This window comes from Trichosurus vulpecula, chromosome 3, assembly GCF_011100635.1.
Source record: "Trichosurus vulpecula isolate mTriVul1 chromosome 3, mTriVul1.pri, whole genome shotgun sequence".
Taxonomy (NCBI): domain Eukaryota; kingdom Metazoa; phylum Chordata; class Mammalia; order Diprotodontia; family Phalangeridae; genus Trichosurus; species Trichosurus vulpecula.
Window position 1 is genome coordinate 251,700,680 of NC_050575.1, and position 11,678 is coordinate 251,712,357.

Below are 11,678 nucleotides of genomic sequence, written 5' to 3' on the forward strand. Positions count from 1 at the left end.
GAAAACGAAGGCATAAATATAGGCATTGAGGACACAAAACTCTGTTTCTTGAGGTCATTTATTTAGTATACCCTAGGGAATTAGTAAGGGGAAAAAAACTGAGGCAGGTAATAGGTTTAGTAAACTTGCTAGCCAGAAAGAAAATTACAAAAATCAATTTAATAAATTGGCTACATATAAATTATACATAATTTTATCAAAATTGTAGGTAAAATAACACAATTCTATAACATCATAATATAATCCAGAAGATGATATTAGAAATGGAATCCCCTTTAAAAACACAAAATGAATAAAATATTTGGGAATCAATATACCAAAAACACTTTCTGCTTGTAGACATTCAAATTAAAATGCATCTTAAAGAAATAAGGCAAAACTTTGACAGCTTGAGGAATATTTCATGTTCATAGCTAGGCTCTTTTCATATAATACAAATGACAATATTATCAATGTAAATTATAGATTTTGTATAATACCAATCAAACTACCAAAGGGATAGTTACAGACCTAGATAAAATTTAAAAAAAAATTAATTTGAAGGAAAAAAGATCTAAAATATCAGTGTAAGTAATAGAGAAAAAGCATAGGCATGAGGAGATAATAGCACTTCTAGGCTTTACATTATATTATGACAGCAATCATCAAAGCCGCTTGATATTTGGTTTGAAAAAAGAAAAGAAAGCAACAGAACTTACTTGACAAGAGAGAATTACAAACATTGAAGTAGTATTTGATAAACTGGAAATCATAGGTAATGTATCAAAAAAAATTCTGTCTGATAAAAAACAACCAATAGGACTGAAAAACAATCTGACATTAAATCATTTTAAACAAACTGCTAAAATGAGATTCAAAACCATAATAAAATAGATATAATCTCAGTATCAAATATTATACCACAAACAATTAGAAGATAAAATATTATGCTTTTTGTATCTATTATAGCGAATGAATTCTTTACCAAACAAGGGATGGAATCAAGTAAAACATACTTTTAAAGATATCTTAAGCAAAAAAAATGGAAAGATATTTGCTAAAACAAAATGTATACATCTAGGATAATAATGGAGATTATCAACTAGGTAAAGAAAATTCAAAAATATTTTTCATTAGGGTTTGATATACAAAATACGTAGAGAAGGCATTAGAAATAGGATTTGCTCTCTCTTTTCTCTTTCTTTGGTTTTGTTTCTTCTTTGTCATAATTCATTCTATTTGTCGTAATTCTTCTTTGCAACTTGACTACTGTGTAAATAAGTTTAATGTAGAAGATATATTGGATTCCATGCCATCTTTGGGGGAAAGTGGGGAAGGAGGGAGGAGAAGAAAATCTGGAACTCAAAAACATGTGGAACTGAGTGTTGTAATCTGAAAATAAAAAAAATCTTAGTGAAAAAATAAAAATTAAAAAAAGAAATATGTAAATCCCAAGATCCATCCACTATATATATATAAGTAGTAAAAGAACAAAAGCATTCTCCCAATAATTGCAAACGTTATGTGCTGTATAAAAGAATTCTCCAAGTCATTAATGATAACACATATGCAAATCAAAACAACATTAGTTTTCATTTCACAACATGAAAATTACCAAAGGTGACAAAAGATGAGAAATGCCAAAAATGGAGGGGGAGGTGGAAAGAAATACAACACATTACTTTTACTTCATTATTGGTAGAACTTCTGGAAACCAATTTGGAAATATGCAAATAAAGTGATTAAAACATTCATACTCTTACCTGAGGTTGCAACACTAGGCTTATACCTCTTGAATATCACTATCATATACAAACACACACACAAACACTCATATACACACATACACACACCCCACTCCAAATCCAACAATGTATTTATTGCAATGCTTTTTTATATTAAAGAATTTGAAACAAAATATGCATCCATTGGAGAAGTAATGGCTAAACAAACAGTGTTATATTGATGTGATAGCATATCACTGTGTTCTCAGAAACAATGAATGCACTTAAGACAGGAACATTTGGAAAGACTTATGAAATAAAGCAAAGTGAAGTAAGCAGAATCTGTAAAACAACACACAATGTACAATGACAACAAGGTAAGTTGAAAGAATGGCAATGACAAAAAAAAATCAAAAGTGAATGTTACAGAGTTAAAAGGAACAAGCTTGGCCTCAATGATGAGATATAGGAATATATAAGAAGATAGATCCCTTCCTTACTACCACCACACATTCATTTCAAACCCTAGGGAATATGTATTTGGCACAATGCAAATAACATTTTTTTACATGTTGTACAGTATTTTTTATTTCTTTCTCTTTTTCCTTTTAGAAAAAATAAACAATGTTATTTGGGATAGGTTCATTGGAAAGAGTAGAGTGACAGACATAGAAGGAAATGTAAATGATTCCAGAACAAAAGATATCAATAAAATGTTTTTAGAAAAAAGTAAAACAAGGCTATAGAGGGAGACAGGATAGAAAGGGAAAACAAGCATCCTTTATCCTTATGATAGAAAATGGAAATTTGAAAGTAGTAAGAGGAAAATAGTCATGAAAAGAGAAGAGGAATGTAGAATCAGTGTAAAACAGATTCTCCAAAGGGTAAAATTGCACTGATATATAGGTGTAATAGGACAGTTATAAGTGCAGAATGGGGAAAAAAATCTCACCTAGTACTTACAGTGAGGATGTATAGAACCATTCTAATGTATTTTGATGATTTTATACTTAGAGAAGAATTCAGAATTGGACCTTCAAGGATCGACACTTTTGTGTAATTTGGGGAGAGGTGAGGAGGAAATACTTGCATCCATTAGGCAATGGAGTGCCCATTATTCAATATAAACTCCTATATTCAGAGAACAAGTTTGATACCTCTAAGCAAGGTCATACCTCATAAATTATAAAGAATTTGTAGACTCAGTACATATTTAGATAAATATGAATATCTTTTATATTATGTCATTACGATAGATGGGCATAACTGAAGATAGCTTCCAGTAGTAGCATGACTCCTTTTACTGGTTGTGCATGTCCTTAATAATTATGACATTTTCCCTGTGCCAGTAATCATTGATAATTATGCCTATTTAACCCTACTGTGAAGATAACCTTATAATCTTATTTTTGAAATTGAATTTTTCTGACTCAGTGATATAGCATTGCCAAGGGAAAAATTGTGTTAAAAACTGACTTTTGTGGAGAAAACAGCTTGGGATATTTGAATGCCATTTCCAAAATTTAGCCTGACCACCTCCTACTAAATCCTTCCAGCAGATCACTATCCATTTGTAGGTCCTGTGCTATCTCTATCTCTGTCCCTACCTCTCAATGCATTTATATATTATGCACACACACACATCCACATAGAAACATATATGCATATGCTTGTGCAAATATACACAGGCAAATATTATTACGCAGATACATTTCCATAGAAGCTTTAATTTACTCTACTTTTTTCAACCAGAGCCAATTTACAACAGTTTTATATACATAGATTGTGTTGTAATAACAAAATTATTAGAGTTAACATACATACATACGTATGAATGTGTATATGTATGTATGTGCATGCATGTTTGCATATGTATGTACTCTCAACTCACTTTTTTGTTATATCACAATCTATCTACAATGTTTATTAAGTACCTCCCGTAAGCTACGCAGACACAAGGTGCATTAGATGAATTCTTTCAAACTTATTGACAATGTAAATTCATATCATTCTTTTATTCATATAAGCCCTTCTTTTGGTATACAGAAGAAAACAGGATGCGAAGCTACAATTGATCATAAAGATCATCTTATTCAATACCTTCATTCTAAAGCTTAGAAATCTGAAAGAAAAAAATGCCCACTAAAGTCATACAGTTAATAAGCAGCAGAGATTCTTAAAAAGGTGCTCCTGACTTAAAAACTGAAGCCCAAAATAGCATACCTAGTATAAGTACTAGTAAGTAGAGATCTTAGTAGAACATTCATTTGACCCCCCAAAATAATCTGATGCAGCAAACTTGAGAAAGAAATAATATTTAAATAAACAAGAAAACCAGTGGAAGGATTCTTAAAGAACTGATTGTAGTGGTGCACAAATGATGTTGTCAAGGTCGAGGTTGATGACTCAATTGAGCTTGGGATCTTTGAGCTGTAGGTAGACATAAGGCTGATTGATGTATGTAGTGACTCAGGTACCACTATGGTAAGCCTCCAGGAGCAGGAGGCCACCAGGTTGCCTAAGGAGGAGGGAACTCACTTGGACTGGAAAAAAAAACACTGTAGGTTAAAGTTTTCACAACAATAAGCATTGATACAGGCCTGCTACACTTACAGCCTGTGTGAAATTGGGAGACAAAAAGGGTGGCAGAGCCAAGATGGCTGCTGGAAAGCAGGGACTTACCTAGGGCTCTCCCCCAGGACCCTCCAAACACCTATAAAATGGCTCTGAACAAATTCTAGAACTGAAGAACCCACAGAATAGCAGAGGGAAGCAGGGCTCCAGCCTAGGATAGCTTGGATGGTCGCTGGGTAAGATCTATCGCATGGAACTGGGAGCAGAGAAGAGCCCAGCATGGGCTGCATCTGGACCAACCAGACCAGGAGCCAGGCAGAACAGGCTCTAGTGTCCTGAAACAGTGAGCTGTGGCAATTACCAGACTTCTCAACCCACAAACACCAAAGACGACAGAGAAGGTTAGTGGGAAAAAACTGTGGGGACAGAGTGAAAGGAGTTTGTGGTGGGCCACCGCAGAGGTGGTGAAGCAACAGAACTACAGCTGCAGTTGCTTCAGGCCCCTGGCCCACCTGGTGTGAGGAAATAAGTGGCAGATCCAAGCAGGAGTGCAGAGCCTTCTCAGATCTGATTCACGGTCCAGGTTGGTGGTTCTTGGGGGAGGAGGAGCACTGGTGTGGCAGAGCTTCCTGTGTAGAAAAAGCTCTAAAAACAACAGTGCAGCCCTTGGGACAAAGTACTCTCTACTCTACAAGCAGTCATACTCGGATGAAAAACTCAAGGGTCAAGTAGTTGGCTGGGAACATGGCCAGGCAGCGAAAATGGACTCAGATTCAGACTCAGACTATGGAATCTTTCTTTGGCGAAAAAGAAGACAAAAACATACAGCTAGAAGAAGTCATCAAAGTCAAAGAGCCTACATCAAAAGCCTCCAAGAAAACCATGAATTGGTCTGAGGCCATGGAAGAGCTCAAAAAGGATTTGGAAAAGCAAGTTAGAGAAGTAGAGGAAAAATTGGGAAGAGAAATGAGAGGGACATGAGAAAACAATGAAAAACAAGTCAATGACTTGCTAAAGGAGACCCCAAAAAATACTTAAGAAAATAACACTTTAAAAAATAGACTAACTCAAATGGCAAAAGAGCTCCAAAAAGCCAATGAGGAGAAGAGTGCCTTGAAAGGCAGAATTAGCCAAATGGAAAAAGAGATCCAAAAGACCACTGAAGAAAATACTACTTTAAAAACTAGATTGGAGCAAGTGGAAGCTAGTGTCTTTATGAGAAATCAAGATATTATAAAACAGAACCAAAGGAATGAAAAATGGAAGACAATGTGAAATATCTCATTGGAAAAACCACTGACCTGGAAAATAGATCCAGGAGAGATAATTTAAAAATTATTGGACTACCTGAAAGCCATGATCAAACAAAAAGTCTAGATATCATCTTTCAAGAAATTATCAAGGAGAACTGCCCTGACATTCTACAGCCAGAGGGTAAAATAGAAATTGAAAGAATCTACCAATTGCCTCTTGAAAAAGATCCCAAAATGAAAACTCCTAGGAATATTGTCGCCAAATTCCAGAGCTCCCAGATCAAGGAGAAAATACTGCAAGCAGCCAGAAAGAAACAATTTGAGTATTATGGAAACATAATCAGGATAACACGAGATCTATCAGCTTCCACATTAAGGGACCGAAGGGCTTGGAATATGATATTCTGGAGGTCAGTGGAGCTAGGATTAAAACCAAGAATCACCTACCCAGCAAAACTGAGTATCATCCTCCAAGGCAAAATATGGATTTTCATTAAAATAGAGGACTTTCAAGCTTTCTCAGTGAAAAGACCAGAACTTAATAGAAAAGTTGACTTTCAAACACAAGAATCAAGAGCAGCATGAAAAGGTCAACAAGAAAGAGAAATCATAAGGGACTTACTAAAGTTGAACTGTTTTGTTTACATTCCTACATGGAAAGATGATGTGTAAATTCATGAGACCTCAGTATTAGGGTAGCTGAAGGGAATACAGACACACACACACACACACACACACACACACACACACACACACACACGTATATATATATATATATATATATATATATATATATATATATATATATATATATATATATATATACATATATATATGCACATACATACGTATATAGACAGAGGGCACAGGGTGAGTTGAATAGGAAGGGATGATATCTAAAAAAATAAAATCAAATTGAAGGATGAGAGAGGAATATATTGAGAGAGGGAGAAAGGGAGAGATGGAGTGGAGTAGATTATCTCAAATAAAAGTGGCAAGAAAAAGCAGTTCTGTTGGAAGGGAAGAGGGGCAGTGAGAGGGAATGAGTGAATCTTACTCTCATCAGATTTGACTTGAGGAGGGAATAACATACACACTCAACTGGGTATCTTATCCCACAGGAAAGAAGGAGGAAGGAGATTAAAAAGGGAGGACAATAGAAGGGAGGGCAGATATGGGCAAGAGGTAATCAAAAGCAAACACTTTACAAAAGGGACAGGGTTAAGGGAGAAAATTGGATAAAGGGGGACAGGATAGGAAGGAGCAAAATATAGTTAATCTTTCACAACATGAGTATTGTGGAAGGGTTTTGCATAATAATACATGTGTGGCCTATGTTGAATTGCTTGTCTTCTTAGGGAGGGTGGGTGGGAAGGGAAGAGGGGAGAAAATTTGGGACTCAAAGTTTTAAAAGCAGATGTTCAAAAAAGTTTTTGCATACAACTGGGAAATAAGATATACAGGAAATGGGACATAGAAATCTATCTTGCCCTACAAGAAAGTAAGGGGAAAGGGGATTGGTGGGGAGTGAGGTGAGAGAAGGGAGGGCTGACTGGGGAATGGGGCAATCAGAATATATGCCATCTTGAAGTGGGGGGAGGGTAGAAATGGGGATGAAATTTGTAATTATAAATCTTGTGAAAATCATTGATGAAAACTAAAAATATTAAATCAATTAAAAAAGGAAAAAAAAGAAGAAAGAAGAATTGGAATATAAGTACTGGCTGACTATAGGAGACATTTTTGCTAGATTGCTGCTATTGTTGTTTTAATATTTTGTATCATGTTAAAATAATGTTATTCAAAAAGTTTTTTCACATAAAAAAAGAAATTGGGAGACAAAGTCTCAAGATGAAAAAATAACTATAAAAGAAGGTAGGTCAACATGGTAATTAATCTTCTAATTTCTTTTACTAGCCATTCCTTGTGACCCTTATCTTTCTTAAAGAGAGAGAGTCAATTATATTTTTGATTATGAATATTAAATGAAAATGAAGGAATTAGAAAGAATAAAGACTTGGAAATTTTAGCAGAGGGGCTACCGTTAGGTGACCTTGTCAATAAATCACTGAACCTGGAGCCAGAAGATCCTGAGTTCAAATATAACTTTAGATACTGTGTGACAATTGACAAGTCATTTAACCTTAGTTTTCTCATGTATAAAGTTGGGATTATAATAGAACCTACCTCATAGTGCCTGGTAAATAGTAGTCACTTAAGAAATTCTTATTTCCTTCCTTTCTTTCATAAACAATAGAAATATTAAAATACATATAGGGATAATGTGAACATTGTCAACCAGAATTTCCGTAAAGTTCAAATTTTTATCAAATTAAATTCTGATGATGAACTAAACTTTCTCTTTGACCTCTTACTATCCATGCAAGTAAATCCACAGAACCCAGATTGAATTACAGTCAGTTCTGCTATACTGACATATGCATTCTTAAAATTCACCATGCTATGTTTACAAATGTATAACCTAGATCGGAATACCTGCCATCTTGGGAAAGGGGGAGGGATAAAAATTTGGAACTCAAAATCTTATAAAAATAAATGTTGACAACTGTCTTTACATGTAATTGGAAAAATAGTATTTACAAAAAATCGCCATGATATACAAACTTATACAGTAAAGACCACTGAGCTTATGAGTGTATTTTCTTGTTTGTTTAAATGTTATTTTTTCTCATGATTTCTGAATCAAGATTCAGGGTATAACATTCAAAAACATCTTCAGTGGCAAAAAAGGAAAGCTACAAACCTAATAAAAAGGTAGAGAACATTGTATGTGTTAAATTGTTAATGAATACACAAATACACAATAAATATTGGTGGCATCCTCAGCCTTCAGATGTTATTTGCTCTGCTCTCTGGTTCCCATTGAGTCAGGTCCACAGCCTTAAGGAAGGTGGATGGGTGGAGTGTGTGTGTGTGTGTGTGTGTGTGTGTGTGTGTGTGTGTGTGCAGACCAGCCTTCCTTGACCCACAGTTCTTACTGCAGCAGAAATTATAGCATAAATATGCCATTTACCTTATAAACACCTGAAATTTGCTTATAGAAGTGGGCTTCTGAACTGGGTTCCACGTGAAGCCACCATTGTTGGAATATGAGAGGTCTGGTAAAACTCTGGTAGCAAACTCCCTCCCAAATAAAAAACAAAAACTATTCTCCTGATATGTGTCTATTCTGATATTGTGAGCAGGTTTCTGCATTTTCAACCTTTATCAAGACAAAATCACCAAAAAGCAAATGAAAAACTCACTCTATACTTAAATTGTTTTCTAATATTTCAATTTTGTTAGAACAAATATGTATTTTCAAAACAGATGTTATAGCAGAACTGACTGTATAAAATAAAATTGTTTAAACTGACTACATAAACTAAAATGATTAGGCCTCTGAAGATATTTTCATTTTCACCTGTATTTTGTAGATTTGCTATAGTCTTTAGATTCTAGTCCAAATAAGCCAATATCTTCTTTTTTGTCACACATTATAACTCCTAAAAATACAGACATACATCTCTAATATCTAATCTGAGGCTCACAATGGCCTTTGCTCTTGGCCTGAACTTAATGGAAACTGAGGTTGCTCTCCAAAAAGGCTTATATTCCATCACTAATTTCAAAAGGCAACCTCAAGTTGGGAATACAAAACAAAACAAGTCTCCATTTCAAATAATTAACTTTGTCCTTGGATTGGGAGGCTAAGCAGGAGAATGGCCTGATCTGTTTTCTCTTTAGTCACTTATAAATGTGAACATATTCTAATGTAGAAAGTTTGTCGACAAGTATTAGCATTTACTATGTGCTAAGTGCAAGGGATATAAAGAAAGAAAAAATCTGTCCCTATGCTCAAAGAAGTTACAGCTTAAAGGGAAAGATAATATGTGAACACACCTATATTATCAGGGGATAGACAGTAAAAATGTTCATGTTTGGTATATAGAATCTCATGTGTCAGGAAGAGCAAGGAGACTAGTATTTCTGGATCTCAGAGAATGTATTTGGGGCATGTGGGAGGGAATTATAAGAACACTGGAATGGTAGGAAGGGAATAAGTTATAGAGGGTTTCACAAGCCAAACATTGGATTTTATATTTGATCCTGGATGCAATCAAAAAATGGTTCCAGTTATTTCTCTCCAAAAATTTCTGATACATCATTATAGGTTTTACTACTTTATATGTGCACTTGTTTGCCTTTCAGAAGATGTTTATTTACAGACTGTCAAGGAGGAGGCTTTTGATATACATTTTCTCCTTTTCTGTTTTACCTCCAGCATTTTATCACTAGTTCAAAGTAGACTGGCTTGAGCAGCAATGATTTTCTTAATTGGATGTTAAGTTGATAATGTATTATGCATGCTTCTCTGTCAACAGTGGAAGCTTGATTTTCATCCTACATCCCTTTTTAAAAATAAGAAATTTGAGTGTACACAATAAAAATAGAAAGCATTTTACAAAAATGTTTTTTAAAAATACAGACTGCATTGGCAGTTTTTCCAAAATAAAGTTCTTCTGGGTGACAAAACATTTGGTCACTTTATTTTATTATAAGATTGCAATATCATTTATCATGCTGGCACAATATATCATATAATGCATAACGAACATATGGCATTATAAGTGGGTGTATGTATGTTAACACATATAAATATCTAAATCAATCTCTAACTACACAAACATAAACACAATATACATGTTCTGATGTATTAATTCATTAGATTTTCTTCATCCACATTTTTTTTCTATATGGATTGTTAGGCTGAATTCTTTTGACTATCCATGGAACTAATCATTGATGTGCACCTATAGTTTTACAAGACTTCACAAAGTGTTAGCTTGAAAAGACGAAGTATCTCTGAATTGCATTTAACATGGACAGATCCATTTGAGTTATAAGTAGTAAACTATTATATTCATGTAAGAAGTACTCTTAAGGAATATTTAAAGAAGGTTGTTGGTGGGATATTCCCTTAACTAATTCAACTAATAACTGTTTTCTGAGTTAAACAGTTATCTTTGAGAGTTTCTTTGGCCAAAATTTAACAACTCTGAAGCCAGCTTTAATCTTTAGATTCTAGTCCAAATAAACCAGCACTTCCTTTTTTGTCACACTTTATGACTCCTGAAAATATAGACATGCATCTCTAGTATTTAATCTGAGGCTTATCTGTTATTGGGATAAACTTGAAGCCTTCCCAATAAAATCAGGGTGAAGCAAAGATATACTTTGTCACCATTATTATTCAATATTGGGCTAGAAATGATAGCTACAGCAATAAGTCAAAAAAATAAATTTAAGGAATAAAAATAGGCAATGTGGAAAACAAACTGTCTCTCTTTGCAGATAATATGATGGTATATATATAGGAAACCCTACAGAATCAACCAAAAAGCAAGTTGAAACAACTGACAATATTAACAAAGATGCAAGATATAAAATAAACACATAAATCATTAGCAATTCTGTATACTACCTAGAAAACACAGCAGGAATGCATAGAAAGAGAAATTTCATTTAAAATAACTGCAGATAATATGAAATACTTAAAAGTGTACCTGATAATACAAAAATAGGGATTATACGAATTACATATAATTACAAAACAAACACATAAAGACAGATCTAAATAAGTGTAGAAATATCAATTGTTCATCAGTAGGTTGAGCCAACATAATGAAAATTACAATTGTACCTGCTAATTAACTCATTCCATGCCATAAAAATCAAATTTTGAAAGATTCAAAAACTGGAAAAATAGTAACAAAACTCATTTTGAAGAACGAAAGATCAAGAATATCAAGGAAATTAAGGAAAAACATTCTGAAAGAAGGTGACCTAGCAGTACTAAATTTCAAACTATATTACAAAGTGGTAATCACAAAACCATTTGATACTGGTTAAGAAATAAAGTGGTAGATCAGAGGAATAGATTATATAAGCAATACATAGTAATCTAGTGTTTGATAAATGCAAAGAGCCAAGCTTTTGAGATAAGAACTAAACATTTGACAAAATATTGACAGGAAACCTGAAAATATTTTGGAAGGAGTGGGGCATAGACTGACTTCTCATACTGTATGCCAAGATACGGTCAAAATAAATAATTGATTTAGACAAAAAGGGTGATATCCTCAGT